This window comes from Falco punctatus (genome assembly GCF_963210335.1).
Source record: "Falco punctatus genome assembly, chromosome: 3".
NCBI lineage: Eukaryota > Metazoa > Chordata > Aves > Falconiformes > Falconidae > Falco > Falco punctatus.
Window position 1 is genome coordinate 107,107,004 of NC_137582.1, and position 19,708 is coordinate 107,126,711.

Genomic DNA, 19,708 nt, shown 5'->3' on the forward strand with positions numbered 1-19,708 from the left:
CACTGTGCAGAAGAGGACAAGAATTCAGTGCACAATCCACAAGTCTCAGACATAAAAAACTGTGCCAACGCAGGCTGTATTCCAGGTAATTGCCAAATCCTCCTTACTTTTTTAGTGCATCTCATCCGACAGCATAAACATCACCTGTTTGGGTGCTGAGGACAGATATAATATTTATTTCTCCATTATAAAAATTAATGCAACAGTCTGTCACTGCATTGTCTCTTATCCCTAAAGTATCTAATTATGCTGCATGTTTCACAACAAAAATGTAGCATGGGACCTTCACAACTCCATCACACTTCTAACTTTTATTATTGCCTCAAACTTTGTTCTTATCAAAGTGAGAAACCTGCACAGCTTGGATGTTACTTGAAGTCAGCAACTTTTACTGAGAAGTAAACAGCAAACAGCACAATTTCAGCCAAGTCACCTGAATTCATAGAAGGAAAGAAAATCATGTTCTAAACCAGACATAAAGAACCCAGCACACACTCTCTGGTGATGCTGGCAAATGATGATGGGCAAGTCACTCCAATATCAAAATTATATTTACAGGACATCATGGCCATGATATGCAGAGAATACAGACTTTATCCCTACCCTACCTGTCTGTAAGAAGCTTGAACCTAACATCTGGTACTTGCGCTATTAAAAAAAAGCTCTTCCAGTGGAGGATTAAACCATAAGCATCTCAATAGCTCTGTGGCAACTGCATGCTAGAAGAGTGGGGAAGTTATATAAAGCCAAAGGAGAAAAGAAAAATGAAAGAATGTAACTGTTCCGCTGGAGGAATATCCTTAAGGTCACTGTTTCTGTGGGCACAGGAAAAACAAGCAGGTAGCACTACACCCTGAAAGATAGTTAAGTGGCTGTTCAATAAAGCTTTGAATAAACTGTTATCTCCCCTTGTAAGATTTTCTGAGGACCTGGCTTGCGCAGCACCCAAATGCCTGCAGGTGCTTTTAATAGTTAGATTGCATTCCATGTGTTAGCTGTAATTTGCTTGTCAGTCATTTACTTGACTAATTATCTGCTCAAAATGGCTCATCACACAGGATACCTGAAGTGTTACAACCATTATTGAAGATGCGATAGCTTTATCCTCAAACAGAACAAAGATACATGTAACATCATCCTCTATACAAATATGCTTTGTCATAAAACATGCAACTGACATATGCAGATAAAGAACCACAGAACACACACAACACTGGAGAATAAATTTTGAGATCTGAACATGTTAATGGCTTTAATGAATTATGCACAACAACCAAAGAGTGACTGCACAATCGAAACCGATCAGCTTAATCTGCAAGAGAGAAGGCAGCTTATAATCACTGAGAGAATGCAGGAACATCAGAACTGTGTAGCAGTTAGCAGAGAGATTATTCTATTCCAGATAGAAATTATTAATGACACTAAGAAATGATGTGTGGAGTTTGGCACTGTGGTGTAGTCCCTCAAATAACCAGCCTTCATTTCCTCCATCAGTAAAGTTTGCAAGGTACACTGAAATGTAACGTCTACAGCTGAAACTGCTCTGAAGTAAACAAATTTGTCAGGGAACTATGAATTCCTCTATCTTCAGCATTACCATTTCCCTGAAGCAGTGCCTATTTCTTTTACAGTAAGCGGAATGGATTTTCATTTACTTAACAGTCTTGTATTTATCTAGATACTATGGCCACAATTAATAAAACATGCTTGCTTACCGATAGAAAAGCTTTTGGAACGACAGTGCACTGATAAGCTCTAAAAAAATATTATCTTCTGAACAAACATGGTCAAACAGCTACATAAATATCTCTGAACAAGTGAGAAAAAAGGAAGAGTAATGTGATGTAATCAGCGTACTACTAAAAAAGAACTGTGCCCATAAGCATAAGTACAATTTATCCTCTAGCTAAATTCTAGCATATATAGTAAAAAGAATAAAACCACCTACTGTGCTTCTGCGATGGGCTTCCTAAATCCATTGTCTTGTAGAAATAACAATTTTTTTTCAACTGTCTATGTTAGAATGAAAAAATACTCAGCATTTTCCCCTCCGTCTTGCTCCCTCTTCTGCAAGTCCCTCTTTCTGTTTGTGTGAGAAGGCAGTTTAAATTTCATCCCATTTATTAGCTCAGTCACTGAGGAATCACTGTCAGTTTTCTGATGGTACAAGCTCCTTTACTGTATACAACACCCAAGGAAGCGGGGGAGAAATAAAGAGGTAGGATTTTATCTAAACTACTTTTTGCTGGAACAATTAACTCTTCATTGACTGACACCTCCTTCCGGGTTCCAGTGTCAGTTGACACTGAAACGTCTGTTCCTCTAAGGCAACAGGGAATTCTTTATGACAGCTGTTTAATGCTCATGTTCCTTCTTTTAAGATTTCCTCTGCTTTTCTCTTCCACTGCTTAACAAGGAACTGCAGTCAGACACTGCCACAGCCATGATTTCTTGCTACCATATGAGGTGTCCCTTTTCAATCATGCCAAGTGATTAAGGATCACAAATCCTATGAACTTTAAGTTTGCTGTGATCCCCAGTCACTAACAGCTTCTAAAACTTCTAGAGATCTCTATTAGAGATTTATTCTCCACCCACTAATGCTTGCTTCTTCTTCAGGTAGAAGTATTTAAAATCTCTAACCCTGAACATCCAAAACAACAAACAAAATTATTTACAAAGAAAAAATTCACTGTCTCTAGAAAAATAAGATGTGGATCCTTCACCCCTTCATCCCCAAACAAGTTTTCAAGGCAGCAGAACAGAATAATGTTTGTTTCTTTGCAGTGAATTTACAATCATGTAAGAACAGATGATCTTGCTCCACTTCTCTCAATCACCTGTTCTAATAAAGAAACACAATCTAGTAACACCACCCCACAGCCAGTGCAATATAATCAACCAAGACTGCAAGGGTTTTCACAAGTTTAATGTTCTCCTGGGAGAACTATATGCTCTGTAGATATCTGCATTTCTAAAGCGTAAGTTTTAACTTTTTTAGTCCCTGCCCACAGTCAAGCTTCTCCAATTCAAATGTTTACTTAGAGCTGCACGAGGAAAATGAGTCAAAAGACCTAGATTTTCCTAACCATTTTCCTCTGGAGGACAGCATCCTTGATTAAGCACAAACAAGTCTTCCCTCCCCTCCTTCAAACAGTACTTTGTTGTCCATCTATTCCTTATTTCTGCCAATAAATGGTAAGAACAAAACCTGTTCTACAATCATGGGTCTAAATGCCAGTGCTTCTAACAAATGATCATTTGGGGATTTCATTAAGCTCCATTTCTAGACTTTGAAGCTTGATCTTGACAGCAACCCTGCTCCTACATCTGCACTATTACAAAGATTTGTGTTGTGCTGGAGGACACTTTCTTGGAATTGCCTTCCTCTGACTTTCACTAATGGTCTTGCACATTCTGAACATCTGCATATGTAAGCACAGAGTTATTCACTGTGACACAAAGCTGAAGTTTTTTCTTCCTTAGATCCAATCACAAACCCTGCTAGCCTACTAGGAACCTACACACCCCTTCCGGATCAGTAAGGGATACACCAGCATTAAGGGGATTAAGATGGTCTCTAAACTGCTGCAAAATCGTTTGTTGTCTTCTTTACCGAGGCAATTGTCTGGAGCCAGCATTTCAGGGAGGGAAAAAGATTATTACTTCAGGGAAATATCAGTGGTTCTGGCAAATGGTAGAGTATTGCATTAAATTATTTCATCCACCGACTATAGTTCCATGTCCTATGACTGGGGGGGGGGGGGGGGGGGGGGGGGGGGGGGATCAAACTATACCTTCTGAGTGGTTTACACAGTCTCAATTCTCCATTAAATTTTGGAATATTAGCCCTTCACATGGTTAAATGAGTATTATTCAGTGAACTGTTCTAATCAAATTGTTATGGAAATGGCCAAAACGAAATATAAACCCTCTAATTTATATCTATCTTATTGTTTCACAATTACATATTGCAGTGCAATGTAGTACTTAACAACACTCAAATATTTAAAAGCACAAAGTGAAAAAAGTTTTAAATACAAGGAAAAGGTACACAGGCAGATCAACATGATCACATCATACAAAACTCAGTAAAATGCCAAAACATGTTCTAATATATTCAGATCCTTGGTGAGCTTATTGTTTGAATCTTGATACTATTTTCTCCCAGAGAAGCATCTCCCAAACTTCACTCAATATCAAAGGAAGTGAGGAACTTGTTATAGCAAATAGTATAGTAAAATGAAGTACAGGACTGCGGCTGTTAATGCTTCTGTATTTAAAATACATGCCAAGGAACACACATAGTAGGATAAAGGAAGCTTTATTTGTTACGTGAGAAATGTAAAAAACCAAACAAACCAAACAAAAAAACCCAAACCACCACAAACATTCAAGACCTCACTAGAAAGGCCAAGCCAAGGGCTCTTACCACACTGTTGCATGGCACTGTTCTTTCTCATCTGAGAGAATGCTATTCAGGCACTCTTCCAGGGATTAGATGAGAAAAAGTAATAAAAAAAGGAACATACATTTGCTAACAGAATTCTCTCATCATTAGAAGTAACACTCGGTTCTGTCAGCAACAGCATCCACACCAGCTCAGAAGGGTATCTTTCTCAGAAAGATCTCTTTAACCAATTAAGATCTTTTTTGCCTAATTCTACTGAATCTCATTCAGTGAAGCAATATTGTTCGTCATCACTAAAAGTATGATCCTTGAGACTCATTCTGATGACCACCTAAGGAGTCTGTCTCACACTGAGAAAAACAATCAACAAAACCTTAAAATACTGCCAAAAAAATATCTCATTCACTCTCTTCTATAAACCATTCACAGCTCTTATGCTGACAATGCTCTACAAAAAGAGAAGGTCCATAATAGAACAGCTTCCCTTCACATTGGTACACAGGTTGAACTTACGGTTTGTATCTCTCTGAGTTCATGAGTCCAAGAGCAGAGTATTCTCATTTTTGTACTATATAGCCAGTGACGCAGCTGAAGAATCCTGGATTTGCCTAGAAGATAGCAGCAGCCACACATAAAGAAGTTCTTCATAGTTAATGAACTGCAGGAAACCACTATGATTTGCTTCGTAAGACAACTGAAGTTATTTTTCTTTCAAGAAACAAAGCATTCCTCTCTGATGAATTATTTAACCTCAGATCGAACTGTCAGATAAGATTCTGATGTGAACAAAGATAAAAAGAAAACTGCTTGTAGATGAAGGACATTTAAATGTTTTGGGACGTAAGCAGTATCTAAAGCCAGGCAGGTTTCAGAGTATCACACAGTCGGAGATGGCTTGGATTTTAAAAGCCATATGCCAAACTCCAAATGCAAATGAAAGCCAGGCAATAGTTCCTGATGTAAGACACGATGGCCAAGAGCCACTTAGCTATAACTGCCTTCAGTGACTTTTAGGGAGATCAAGTTCACCAGAGCTATCAGCAGATACAAGTGATTTACTTGTGAGAAAATGTATGAGGGAGAGACTCAGCTTTCAGTTACAGTGCTTACAAGAACAGCATCCTTCTGAGTCGATTTGATTGACAGACTTATTCACAGCTAATGGCTATATCTTAAGAACTTCCCACAAATAGTGCCAATATAGTTGAACTTTTGTTAAAGAATACTGGATTTCCCATCCCCCTGCCATGTCTTTGACAAACATGCAGGCTAAGTGCCCACCTAAATGAATGAAAGGAACATATTTTTCCTCTCACAGTATTATAAAAACTTTTTTTTATTATTGTTCCGGCACTGGTTCAGTCAATCCAGAACTCACTTGACTACCTCTAAACATACGACAATATTATGACATTATTCTGAGTGAGCATTGGTTTTTACTTATTTCACTTGTTTCTAAGAATCAAACTATAAAGAAATTTAACTTCCCTGCTAGCAGATACTCACAGCTATCAAGAACGTGCAACTAGCAGCAGTTTTGAGGGAACACAGCGGTAACACCCCTAGGTAATCAACCATTCAAGTGATGCCAGTTACAAAAGCTCTAGAAATAACAGTACCCCAACAGAACTGGTTCCGAGGCAGAATGAAACCTTCCAAACCTGCATTCTAGAAATATGAAGTGAATGTTTGGAGGCTTTGTAAATATGAGCACATGTGCAGTGCAGTCTTCCATGATTTCTCTCTTTCACAGGAAGCCTTCATAGTACTGGTCATATACAGTAGAAGAGCCATATTTATGCATCATGGTTTTGGCACTGTACTATTCACAAAAACTGTTTAATAACCAAGGAAGATAGATAGATATAAATGTAAATTCTTGTTCCAAAGTCTCCTCTCTCCTTTCTGGTTTGTGCTCATGCCAGTTTAGCATTTGTGCATTCATCCAGTAGATGGCAATAGTGACACAGACAGACCACTGCATTAGCAATATTCTTGCCCTAGACTCTGGGATACGTGTGCAAACAGTATTATTTATTCTGCTTGAAGTGTCCTATTTCCCACTGCATACTTCTGAAATCTTTACAGGCAGCAACAGATACAGAACAGAAAGAGCATGAAAACTTGTGGGGGGAGATTTTGATGGAGGTGGTAGAAGAAACAAGTGACACAAAAAGAGATCCATTAAGATCATCACAGTGGTAGCACAGATCAGACAACATTATGACATTGATAGCATATTACTTGGTTGTTGCAGTCCAAGCCTAAAGAGGGTCTTGCTCAGCCTCCTCTCCAAGACTGGTTACTTCTGTAAGGGCAATATAATTTGCTCACAGATTCTCTAGAGCACTTTAAATTGTCTTGGAGTAACATAATAATCCTTAGCTCCTCAAAAAAAGGCAGTCTGCTCATTAGAAAGCTTTAACCCATCAAACCTGCCATTTGTTACTTTCCTTTTCAAACTTTAAAGCGAAGGCCTGCTGATTTTAAGTTAAACAAACAAAAATCCGAGATGCAGATTACTGCTATAAAACTAACATGGCTATACCCTACACGTGTAGTACACTGCTTTTTTTTTTACCCCCAGTACACAAAAAACAAAGATTCTACAATGTAGTTCAGTCAGTATCTTTTATCTTGTTTTCACTAGTTAACTTCCACAGAAGACAGAGCCAGCATATAAATTGACAAGCCAAATAACTCTCCCCTTCTTTTTGTAGTTGTGTGACTTCAATGGCACACCACAACGAAAGGTGAGGCCAAACTGCAGTATTCCTATTGACAGTGGAGAAGGACCAACAAGTTAAACCTCTGTCTTCAGTACCTTAATTGTTCCCATTGCTAATTCTGACAGTTTCACAACCTTCCACACATTTATCCTAACAAAACTCCACTAAGATAAAGACAGGTAGTTACTATTATTTCATGATTCTAAACAAAAATCACTATCCAAAGTCAAACGATGTGTGAATTGGAGACAACAAACTGGATACCTCTCTGCTCCCTTGCAGGTGTCAATTCCATAGTATTTAGGCTGCTAACTTCCACCAGACTTCAGTGGGAACATATGTGCCTAAACACCTTTAGGCATCTTGGCACAGCCTCCAAGAACTACATTACAATACACTGAACTAAAAAAACACCAAACAAAAACTGCCGACCAAACAAAACCAAGGAAGCTTGATAGTTTTTCCTTGCCTGTTGAGTCTATTTGGGCTAAATGGCAAGGCTTAAAAAGCTTATTTGATCCAAACAAATATCCTTAAGAAAACAAATATACATTCCTCAGACAAGAAAAAGCAATAGATGAACCACATCAGCTGAAAGACAAGATACCAATGGTCAGCAAAGTCAGAATGAAATGCAAGATCCTCACACACTGCTTGGTCCAGACTTGCTGTTGAGCTGTGCCTTGTATCATCATTTATCCTACAGAACGATGGTATTGTACAGCCACTCTGTAAGTTGGTAAAGGAAGGTAACAGCTGAGAAAGAGTCCAGGTTGTTGAGTGCTTGCATTAGTCTTTAACACAAGCTAGAAGGTTTAGACATTTATGTTGCTTTTGTATCACGAGAGCACTGATCAAGATCATTAAACTAGACTGAAACATTTCCAATTTATTCTACTGCAATCTTGAAGTGCTTAGTCAGAAGAGCTTTCACTAGTTCATCATGAATGTTCGCAGCCTCAGGAAAGATTTTAATTCACTGCAGTACACTGGAGTACTTTTGAACCCTATTGGACCCTAACGTTTCAGATATTTTTAAACAAATTATCTGAAATATAAATTAGCTGCTTTACATATATTTGATTATCTCAAAACAAAGAAACCTAAACCCAAGTGAATTACAATCCATCCAGACTTTCCATTTAGTTCAATTTTCCTAATGCTTTCATTAATTTCAACTATTACTTCTCCCCTCAGTGTGTTTTCTCATGCTGGTTTCCCAGCGATTTGATTGCTCAGTCATGTTTTATTCAGGCATCTTAATCTTCTCCTGTGCATCCTTCTCATGTGCACTTCAGCATCAGTTCAAGCCCTTTAATAATGACAATTGTTAATACAATGAGTATAAAAGTCAGCTACTATGATGTACAAAACCACACCAAGCACTTACAAAAATTTTGTTGTAAATCCTCAGATTAACATTTCTCAATCAGCTACAAAGTAAGAATTGTGTGTATTGCTGTAAGATTTTTTTTTTTTTTAATCCAATGATTACATGGAAATACTAGGAATGCTTACATGGAATCACTAGTTGCAAAAAGTGACAGTGTAACTAAGCACTGTCTTTATATGTTATCATCTGTATCTTACTCAAACTTCAAATGATTTTATAAATTTAATTTTTGGGGAGGTACACTTCAGCAAATAGTAAGTTCTAGGGGCTTCTCTCACTTTTTTTTATTTGAAGTGATTACTGAAATAATCTGCAAGAGAAATTGTAATGAGCCATCACAAAAATGACTGTTCAAGTTTCTGTTGAGCTGCCTTTTACAGCTGGAAACAAACCCTTTGAGGCCCTGTAACCTGGGCTGGAGGGGTTCAGGCTGGACTCAAGCCTGAGCCTCCTGCAGAGCCCTTTTCTAGTGGAGAGGCAGGTGCAAAGCGGGGACTGCATAAGGAACCGAATGTCTTTCTGGTATCTTCCATCATATGGTTCGTAAATCTCTGCCCTACATCACATGTGTGTAAGGAACATGCATTTATGTAGTGTACGCACGTATGAATAAAATTAAGAACACCGCTGCCCTCTGCTGTTAAATTACAGTCAAATATGGCCACCTGGATTGCAAACTAACCTGAGGAACAGAAGTTGCTCTTGTCATCAAGTAATTTATGATACTTTCTCCCTTACAATGCATACTACATTACCGAAATGGCACAATTTCTTACAATTTTGTTATCTCCTAATGGAGATAAAACTGCTAAGACTGAATTCTTTCAAAAAGTTTTTCAGTATTAAAGAATGCTACATGAGCATGGACAACAGTAAACTGCCTTTTTCAGAAACTGAATCAGTTTCACTGTTTCATCAGCCCTCACATCTACTCCAGATCACCTGAGATGAAATACATTAGTTCCTAATCTTTCAGGCAATTCACCACCTAAATATTTGGGTGCTTATTTGCATGTAATATGTCTGCAAATAAAACAAATCTTGTTTTAAACACTTGAAAGTCTGGCTAGAGATTGCCAGTCACCTTCTGAGTCTGCATTAGGAAGCAGTAAACTAAGCCTAAATTCAGAGAAATTCTAGGCTGAAATGGGCTCAAGCAATAACGCAGAAATACATCTCAATCTATTTAGCTCTACTGTTCCAGCTCTCAGGTACCAAGGTTCAGACAGAATGCTAAACTTCAGAGTTGCAGCTATGCATATCAGTTGCAGCATACAACTAGTTGCAGTCTAACACGAATGTCTAAATGTTCACACCTCTTCTGCAAATTAAGTTAATACTATTAATTTGTTAGTCACCCAGAAGCCTCAATAGAAATCCATCCAATAAAGTACAGGCACGAACACTTTCGAGCCCTCTATTTACAACCTCTTTTTTTAAAAAAAAATAATAAAATATTTATTCTAGGAGAAATTCTGCCCCTAAAATACACACAAATTTACTTCTAAAGAAATCACCATCTTACAACCAAGGCACAGAAACAGGGGGACTGCAGGGGAATTCTCTACCCAGACTAGGAAATGTCTAATCAGCTGGAGCAGGCACATACAGCTGACTGCTACACAGATCCTCTCTTACTGCCCTCCATTTGAATCTTGGGAGGCACAGACCGCTCATCCTGGATAACTGAAAAAATCAAACAGCAGAATCTGGAAACTGCTGGCTGACGTCCTTATATACAGTTCAGACAACAATTCAGTTGTTATATATTGAATATTTATATATTGAATAATACAATTCAGACACAGTTCAATCAACAATTCTCATAGCCCTACTCTATGTTTTTCTCAAATATTTTAAAATGTTAGCCTAAGAAAAGTAATTGCACCTTTTCCCTCCCAATTTTAGCATGTCAGTCTCCAGCAGATTTAGATTAAGCATCCCTAAATGGAACCAGCTGGTACCTAGAATACATAACAAGTGTGCTAAAAGAACATTTACCTTATACAACAGATGCTTCACTTATTAAACAGCCCTTCATCATAAGAGACATGGCCTTTTTTTTTTATTACAACAAAATCTAAATCTAATTTTTAAAAAATTCTGTATGTCAACCTGGGGTGGTTTGGGTTTTGTATGGGGTTTTTTGGCAGGAAAGAGAATAAATAACATACCAAACTTACTCTCACCTAACCGAGTATTCTAGCTACACAAACCTTCTGGGGTTCAGACTCTTTTGGGATCTACAAATTGCATTTTGCAGGAAGTTCCCAAGCAGCCAATATTAGTACCCACAAGTGTCCCTCTCCAGAAGATCTTACCATAGTTATTTCATTTCTGATTTGTTTAGGTTGAACATCATTGTTATTTGTATTTCAGCAGGGGTAACAAAAAAAAAAAAAATAAACAACCAAAAAACCCCAAAACAACCCCCCAAAAAAAGACTCAAGCATGACTGGGAAGTGTCTGTTGTGCAGGAATAGCAGTTCCCATTTACAATCAAAATAAGAAACAACAGGACAAAGCAAAGTTACAAAAACAATCAAACAAGTGAGTAACAGAATCAGAACTAGATTCTACTGAGTTGTCCAATATCATAGCCTTAGATTCATGCTTTATTACAACAGTCCGTGGACTCATGAACACTTTACCATAAGCTGACATTGCCAACAAAGGGAACAATGGTGCATTCTGCAAGCCTCACTCCTTCATTTCTGCCTCTGCAGCCAGGAGGAGGACAAACAGCAGTTTGCAACATTCCTTACACTATAGCCTTACTCTCTATTCAGGAAGGAGAAAAGGCGTTGAAAACATAATTCTGTAAATTGAGACTAAACAAAAAAAGTTCAGGATTTGGTGCCAGAATTTTGTAGTATCCAAATCAAGGAGAATGACATGTTTAAGTTTAAACCTTGGGATAAACAGTGTGTCTTTTCAGACTGCATCAACAAAAACAAACCAGTATCCATTCTTCATTCACTCACTAATACATGCAGAACTAGTAGAACCACAACATCGTTTCACGTTTTATTTTTAACTGACAAGCAGTTTCACAGAAATCTAGCTTTAATCCAAGTGACTTTCCAACTCACAATATCATTTGTGTGTCTGCTTTTCAGCTACATTTGTATCATAGAATGGTTTAGGTTGGAAGGGACCTTTAAAGATCACCTAGTCCAACCCCTCTGCCATGACAGAAGCACTGCTCATGTAGACAGGCAGCAGGTTAGAGCCACATGCTGAAAGCCATCTAAGTACTTCTCCAGGCTAATCTGATGTACTGTATATCTAAGCAAACAGGATTTTGCATGTCTGTGCACAACACACTTTCATCAGATTATGAGGGAAAAGTGAGTCTAGACATGCCAGAACGTATTTGGAAAATAGAGAATTACTGAATTTGCCATATACTTCCTTGATTTTGGACCTTCCCAATGCTGCCATAATAATGCTTAATCACATTATAAAGCAAAATTATGTAGCAGTTAATTGCATTCCACTCAGATTTCCTTTTTACATGGCAATCTTACTCCTCATCCACATACAGCCTACTCAGAAAAGTGGAGATTTTATTCCAAAAAAAGCAACGAGTTTTGAAAACTGTCTCAACTGATGAAACAAATCAGAAAACTGCAGAAGAGTGCTAAGAATTTCAAGCCATCTAAGATTAGTAAGTATGGTAGAGAAGTAGATTGTAGGTAGCTATGATACTGTGAGGCCAAACAATCAATTGAGGAACATTTATTTAGCTGTATGGATTTATTCCAACTAGTGATTTAAAACTCTCGCTCCATCCTTTCCTAAGTTTTATTGCAGATATATTCACCCAAATAAAAAAGCTGAAGGGTTACATTTGACAGCATAGGCTTGATAAAGCTGAAATGTCAAATTATAAAGCATAGGCTACCCAAGACAACAGCTCGACAGTATTATGATCAATTCTGTAGTTCGCTTAGCATTTATTACAATACAAAGGCAAAATAAGGTAAGAGCTGTCACTGCACTACAGAGCATTTATACTGAGTCATATAAAGAGTTAATTAGGGAGTTAAGAACAAACTCAAGTGGGTGTTCAGAAAAAGTCTGCAAAGGGATTCCTGAGCTGCAGACCAGCTTTTGTTTAGGTTCAGACCCACTTACATTGGAATGCTGGAAGTGCTGCACAGGCACAATGAAGACTTTCTCTCCCTCCAGCTATTCCTGCTGTCTCTTTGCACTCTGTCCTACGTTCGCACACTGATAAAGCTTTATGTATAGACATATATAATGGACAATTCTTATTCAGGAGGCATCAAATTACAATTCATCCTACAAATAAAAAGTAGATCCTTAAGAGTCAGTTTATATGATATAGCAATAACTGGAACATATCATCTTACTTCTGTAGTGCCGGAAAACACACAAATGATGGAATACACCTATTTCACCTCTAAATTTCTGCACTTTTTCAAGCCCCTTGCAAACCAATTTATGAGACAGTACTAGGAAAAATAATTATCATTATTGCTGTGACACAGATGAGAGGCAGGAAACAATTTTTGTAAATATTTCTCTTTTATTATTAACACACTATAATAGTAGTATTGGGGCAACCTTCCCCAGAGCATATGAGCAAGCACATCTTCACATGATGAGGACCCACAAGATATGAATCAACCAGCTTGCAGACTTCAGGACAGGAGGGCTCCAGGGATGTGCAAAGGCAAGAGAAGACTGTGGAACGCTAAAGATCCTAGTATGGGCCTTCAGTATTCAAAAGATTTGTCAGCTAAGAATAATATCTGTTAGGAAAGGTCTCAGTTTAGCAAAGTACTTCAGCAGATGCTTCATTCCATTGCTAGTGATCATGACACTCAACTGAAGCTTCATTTAGCCAACTGCTTTGGGCATTTGCCTATGCTGCAACAACGCAAACAAGACACTAACAGAGACTCAACAGACTTTTAAAAGAATCAAAAGCAAAAAAACCTACAATGCTGCTGAAAAAAATGTATATGCATTTAACACATGCATCATAGTAAAACTTAGTTACTGTTTGCAGGACGTTAAAAAACTGTCCATTTCCTTTAGACTACCTTTCAATCAAGAATATACTTTATGGTTATTGAAAAAAATATAGTCATTGGAATAATTTGTTAACAGAAGCTCCATTTACTTGCATAAATTCAAGAATAAATATAGAATATTTAAGTACTTACTGCATACAGCAAACCAAAGAAGCACATTTAGACTATGATCAAACATGATGGCTACTTCTACTAGGAAAAAATTGGTATCACTAAATATGTAAGATAAAGGTCAGAACTAGTGTAATGACAGTTAATTATGGATTATATTTTCACTGACAAACTATTTTTAATACAACGACAACACAGATATATTCAGCCCTATTAATGCAAGTAAAAAAAAATATATACATTTCAGCCCAAATTGTAAGCCAGCAGAAGATAAGTTGATCTCACGGTTGCTGGAAATTTGGTCAAAATGATGAAATTGGTTCCTGTGAGAGCCAAGCCAAAACTTTTAGCCTTGTCTACTTGGGTTAAATCAACTTTTTTTTATTTTAAATGCAATAAATCAACTCCTCCTCCTTCAGATCTCTCATCTGCCACAGACATCAGTTACACAATTCCCTTCCTCCTACCCAATCTCCAGTCAACACCTGATGTGAAAAATCACTTCTGTAATCTCCAGAGCTTCCTAAGAAAAGAGCTCATTTTCCTCTGCACAAGTTGTCAACACTCAAAAAAGCGCAACAGCTAACAATAGTTATTCTTTGAGCTCTGTATCTTTCTGCTCAATTCAGACAACTTCATGGCACAGAGCCATAACCTGAGGCAGTATAAATCCCAATCTCATCAACTTCAAGAAAGATTTTCCAGCAGCACTTGAAAAAATGAAGGAAAAAAGCTGCAATCAGTTTTGACAGTCTCATCCTATGATACTCACTTAAAATTTTTACACATGTGGCCCAAAATATTTTGCTTTGAGAAAGATGTTGGGTTTTCCTTGCTGCCCTTATGGCCTTTGTAGCTGCATTCTACTGCAATGATTTCTCCCAGTTTTCCCAGCATTTAGCATTCCCGCTGGAATATATTTGGTCAAGATTAAAGAAAAAAAATATTTAGGAGCACTTGGTGCTGCTGAATAAAGGACCCTGGTTGAAAGCCAAAAAACCCCCCAGTTGATAGGCAATTGTACTAGAATCACCCACAAAACTCGTAATGCTCAGGGTACAGGGCTACCATTTGTTTCTTTAGTATGAAGTGCTTTGACAAGAAAAATAATCTTGTGTCTCACAAAAATGTTCAGCATACCTCACTGCCTTCTTCAGAGGAATTGAGCAGACACAAACATTTGCTGTAGCAAAGCTACCTATGCCAAATTCTGTAATTCTTATCAATTGTCCTTTCTCTTACAATCTTCCTTCCTCTCAAATCCACAGTTCTTAAGAACACTATTTCAGTCTAAAAGCTTTCCTATTTTAGGATCAATGACCAGCACAAATGCTTCAGAGATCTATGGAAATAAAACTTGCAATGCCTTATCTGAAAATACCTATCTCTTTCCTCCTGCAAGATATAATCCTGACCTCTACTAGTTCCTAGATTAAATCCTAAAAATGAGGCTTAATTGAGATATGATTGATTTTATTTAATAAATGCCAGATATTGTTTCTACCTACATTCAGAAGCAAGTTCTTGTTGGCCATCTTCTGTCTTAACTATCTGGCAAAGAAGTGATACACATTCCTTTTAAATTTCAGTGTTTCCCTCTTAAACCACCAAGACTTTGAGACTACTATTCCTTTTCTCTCTCTCTCTCATCTGTGTTTGCATGTCTTGTCAGCTTCACTTTTTCATGCATTGTTTCCAGTTTACATTGCCAAAGGGAGCTACAAGCCACCGAAATACTATCCACTGAAGATATTCCAGCTAATTAATTCATCACTCAGAAAAAAACATCTCTGCTAACCAGCATCGGGAGGCAGCTAAAAATGCAACAGTCAAATTTAAAAACAGGCAGGTTTGCATTCTTTCAGAAAAGTGTTAATTTTCATCAGCTTAATTTTCAGACTAAACCAGATACCCATTATTTGTTGGGGACAAGAAGGGCTAAGAATAAGCAGTCTGGGTTCCCACTGCATTTCAACATGAGAATCTAGAAGCAGGAGTGCAGTTTCTGTGTACAGCTGCTTGGTTTTATATGTGAAAAACCTGCTTATGTTGGAAATACTTTACTTGTTGAACACACAGACCTTACATTCTCTCAGATACAACGCAAGACACACAGCCAGGAACACAGCTGCATCTCTTGGTTTCTGTAAAGGCACCAATGTTACGATTCTTTGTTAACAAATCATGGATGATAGGCACATCATCTGTGGTTTCAAAAGCAGATAGGCATGTATCTCCAAATAGGCTTATTGACCTTTGAAAGACATTTTAAAATTCATATATTTAGCAAACCAACAACTGAAACATTCCCAGCCATGAGAGATTCTGTTGAAGACCAGAAGGGATCACAGGTCTTTTATGGGAAACGTGCATAAACCATTCAAGGCACAAGCCAGACAATGATTCAGAGCCAGTTTGTTACTGACGCAAACTTGCACTGTCTGAAGGTCTGGTAAGTAAGAGTACTCTTATATCATTCTTCTGATCTACCTATAAATTTTGCCATGTCCCAATTATTTGACTATACCATTTTTATTTATAACCACACAAGGCAACACATCAAGATTCTAACCAGCACATTAGGTGAGGGTACACTTTATATTTTTCCTTAACTGGGGAGTAGAAGTCAGTTTCCCCATCTATTTAAGCACATCTCCAGAACACGCCAGTCATTTATTCAAGTATGAATGTCACCAGTTACATGAAGATACTATGCTGTCCAGCACGTCTTGGAAAACAGTGGCAAGAGTCATAATCCTATGTTATCATGCAGCAAAACAGTTGCAACAATTTTACTGTACTTAATGAACACTGAAAAGAACAAGTAGTTCCTTCATGCAAAATAATTTATAAAACACATACATAAATTTCACCCTCCATTAAAATCACTAAGGAACTAACGGAGTAAAGAGACTGGGGTCAGGGGGTTAGTCTAGGTGTCAGTTTAAAACAGCCAAAACCAGGCTATGTTTTAATCATCTCTTCCTGCACATTAGAGGGTTTGCTACCAGTAGGTGAACACACCACAGCTAACTAACAAAAGCAGTTTAAACCTTCCTAAGGCTGCAAAGGTAAAGCTCAGCGTGCAAAGCCTCCAATCTAAAAATATGCGATGAGAAAATTTCAGTGATTCTACTCAGAAAGGTCCCTTCCCGTGACTCAAATGTCACAGACTGCGTACAAGCAAGGCCATAAGAAAGACTGATTCAGAGATATCCTTAGCGTATAAGGCAATTTTCCATATCTTATTTAAACTTGCTACAATTTTTGCCTTCCAATACCACCTAATTTAACTCCTAGTCTGCATCAGACTTGTACATGCCACCAACTACTGGAACAGATCAAACACAGGCCAGAGCAGTGACACTTTCTTTGGGGGTGGGGTGGTGTTTTGGTTTTTTTGTGGGTTTGGGGGCTGCTGGTGGTGTGTTGGGCTTTTTTTATTTTTAAATACACTTCACCCAAACTCTAGTCATCCTACCAACTACACAGGAAAAAAGGGACTGGGGAACATACAAGCACAATTCCCTCAAACAAATGTAAGGAAAACTAGAAGTCCCATATGAAATCTTAATACAATAAAAATAAATTGAGAGAAAAAGACAGTATTTTCAGTACCAACCTACTAGATGAAAGGATGGTAACCTTACACTTACCTATTGTGATGATGTTTGCAGAGAGGAAATGGAAACCGTTTCCATCATGGAGCATGAGTTCTCTTTGTGTCAAATCTCCTGCTACAGGTTTTGGAGAAGTCAAAGCCATCTCAAGCTTTCAGAGCAGCCTAGAAACAAGTGTTTGCTCCAAGTCAAACTATCTCAGAGCAGATGTCTGCAGAAATATTCAGCTGAGGAATAGAAGTATCTTAGTAAAAGCCAGAATTTCAGGATGTTGCTGGCTTGCTTCAGAAGTCACGATGAGTGCCTTCTCTGGAATTCCACATTCAAGAGACTGTCCTGGCTTAATCCTGCTGACACATATTCCACACATTGACGAACAGGATTTATAGCATCAGTGTGGAGAAGGAACTACCACTGAGCTCAGTCTTTATGGCATGGATGCAATGGCCCTTCCAGGAGCAAAATAGTTACAAGTATTCAGTGTATCTTCCCAGGGTTTCTTGCATGTTGTGAACCTGGAGAAGACAATGTTTTTAAATAGTGGAAGTTGCTTTATCTCTTTATTATACAATACAGGAACATAGCTAGATTACATACAACGGGCAGACCTCAGCAGTTTCTTTTACCCAGATAGCTCCTGGCGTAACAGAAGGTCCCGACCCTTCTCTCACCCCAGTATTTTCTATAATCACAGAAAACTGTGCTCTTGCCAGCAGCAACTTCTCCAGGAACCAAACAACTCATGCTTAGGTTTAATTCTTTTTAATTTTATATATGTGTGTATATACACACACACAGATAGATACACACAGTAAGTGAATGTATCGGCTATAGTTCTCAAAGCTGTCCTTTGGGAACTATCTGTGGTGACATTGGCTTGTTCATTCAGTTCTGTCTCTTACCCTTTAAAGTTCTTTTCTTCTCTTACATGCTGTCAACTGTCTTCATGCTGTATCTCTTCACTGATGGCTGGCATTGACCCTGCCTTTTCTTACTTACCTCCCGCCCACTGGACACAGAAGGCTCACCTTTTCAAAGCTTTCATATGGAGACCTTCCTCTGAGAATGAAAGTTGAAGGCTCACTCCAAAACAGCAATCATACAAGACAGAAACCTGGGATCCTACCTTGTGCTGGTAACTGTTTGAATCTATGGGAGTCTCCTTCAGTTTGTAATTACAAGTTGAGCTCTGAAACATTGCCCTAACACGTTTTGTTGTGAAAGCACAGATCCAGTTTGACATTATTTTAAAAGAGAGAGGGCAATGAGGCATCACTATTAATTGACAGTGAGTAGAACTGGTGGGTTTGCAAGACATTGGTAGCAAAAAGTTACTGAGATGTTCCCTTTACAGCATCTCTCAGTCTGAATTCTCTCTGTCTTGGTTTTGGTCCCTCATTCAGCTCCTTTGGGAAGTCATTTCCTCTCTATGACTATCTTTTTACCAAGCCCCACCTTCTCCATTTCTATCTAGTCAAAATCTCCTCTGTTGAGACGGAGCATTTCAGTCAATGAAGCAATACCCACATGTGGAGCCAAATGCATAGCAATTTCATATATGGGAGAGCAGTGCTTAGCAATACTAATCCTGTAGAAATTCAGTATCACTAAAATCACTTGTCTCCAGAATTAAACAGGAAATATCTCAAATTGTAACCTGTGGCTCTGAAATAATTTTGAGTGTATCATGAGCAGAATTAATTTGGTGAAGAATATGTTCATTACAAAGCACAGCTAGGGTCACCAAAACTGTAAACTTAGGGCAGATTTCACAAACTGACTGGATTGAAAGGCAAGGGAGGTAAAAGTCTATTAAAGATACTTCGTGGCCTGCCCTCCCCCCACCAAATATACACCCTTGTATGTGCTGTCATCTGTCTCTAACTGTATCCTTTCACCATTGTCTGACATATACATAATTAGCTAAAAGAAAACAGAGCAAACATTCTGCTTTAGACTGAACAAAAACAATTAATACATTCCCACATATTCACTTTGTACATCCCCAAATAAATGATTTTTCCTTTAAGTTAATCCTTGAATTAATACCAAAAATATACTTACACAGAGAGAGAGAGAGCTGACTTGCCAAGGCTCAATTAAGCTTGTCTATCCTGGATATACTTTTCACAAGACCCTCTACTGAGGCACATGTGTGATTCTGACACTTTTTGAAGTCCAGCCACAACTCTTCAGCTTATAGGATTACTTGCTCTTACACGTATGGTGTGTCTTCCGTGACACTAGAAAAAAGGTAAGCATTCATAACTCTTTCTTGGCAAGACACACTGCTTTAATACTGGAGCTGCACCTCTTGCTGCAGTTCATTTGGGGACATTCCAGTAAAACTAAAGTTGTTTCTTTCAGCTTTTATTGAT

The 19,708-nt window shown here is 38.1% G+C and overlaps 1 protein-coding gene across 1 annotated transcript in view; it reads right to left on the minus strand.

The window, feature by feature from the left end:
- The window catches only part of PLCH2 (phospholipase C eta 2), a 121,937-nt gene that overhangs the window by 84,171 nt on the left and 18,058 nt on the right, over window positions 1–19,708 (minus strand). The window contains exons 4-5 of the mRNA XM_080381269.1: window positions 19,395–19,573; window positions 17,367–17,845 (exon numbers count right to left, since the gene is read on the minus strand). The gene's annotated coding sequence lies outside the window, so the exon portion shown is untranslated. The remainder of the gene's footprint in view (window positions 1–17,366; window positions 17,846–19,394; window positions 19,574–19,708) is intronic.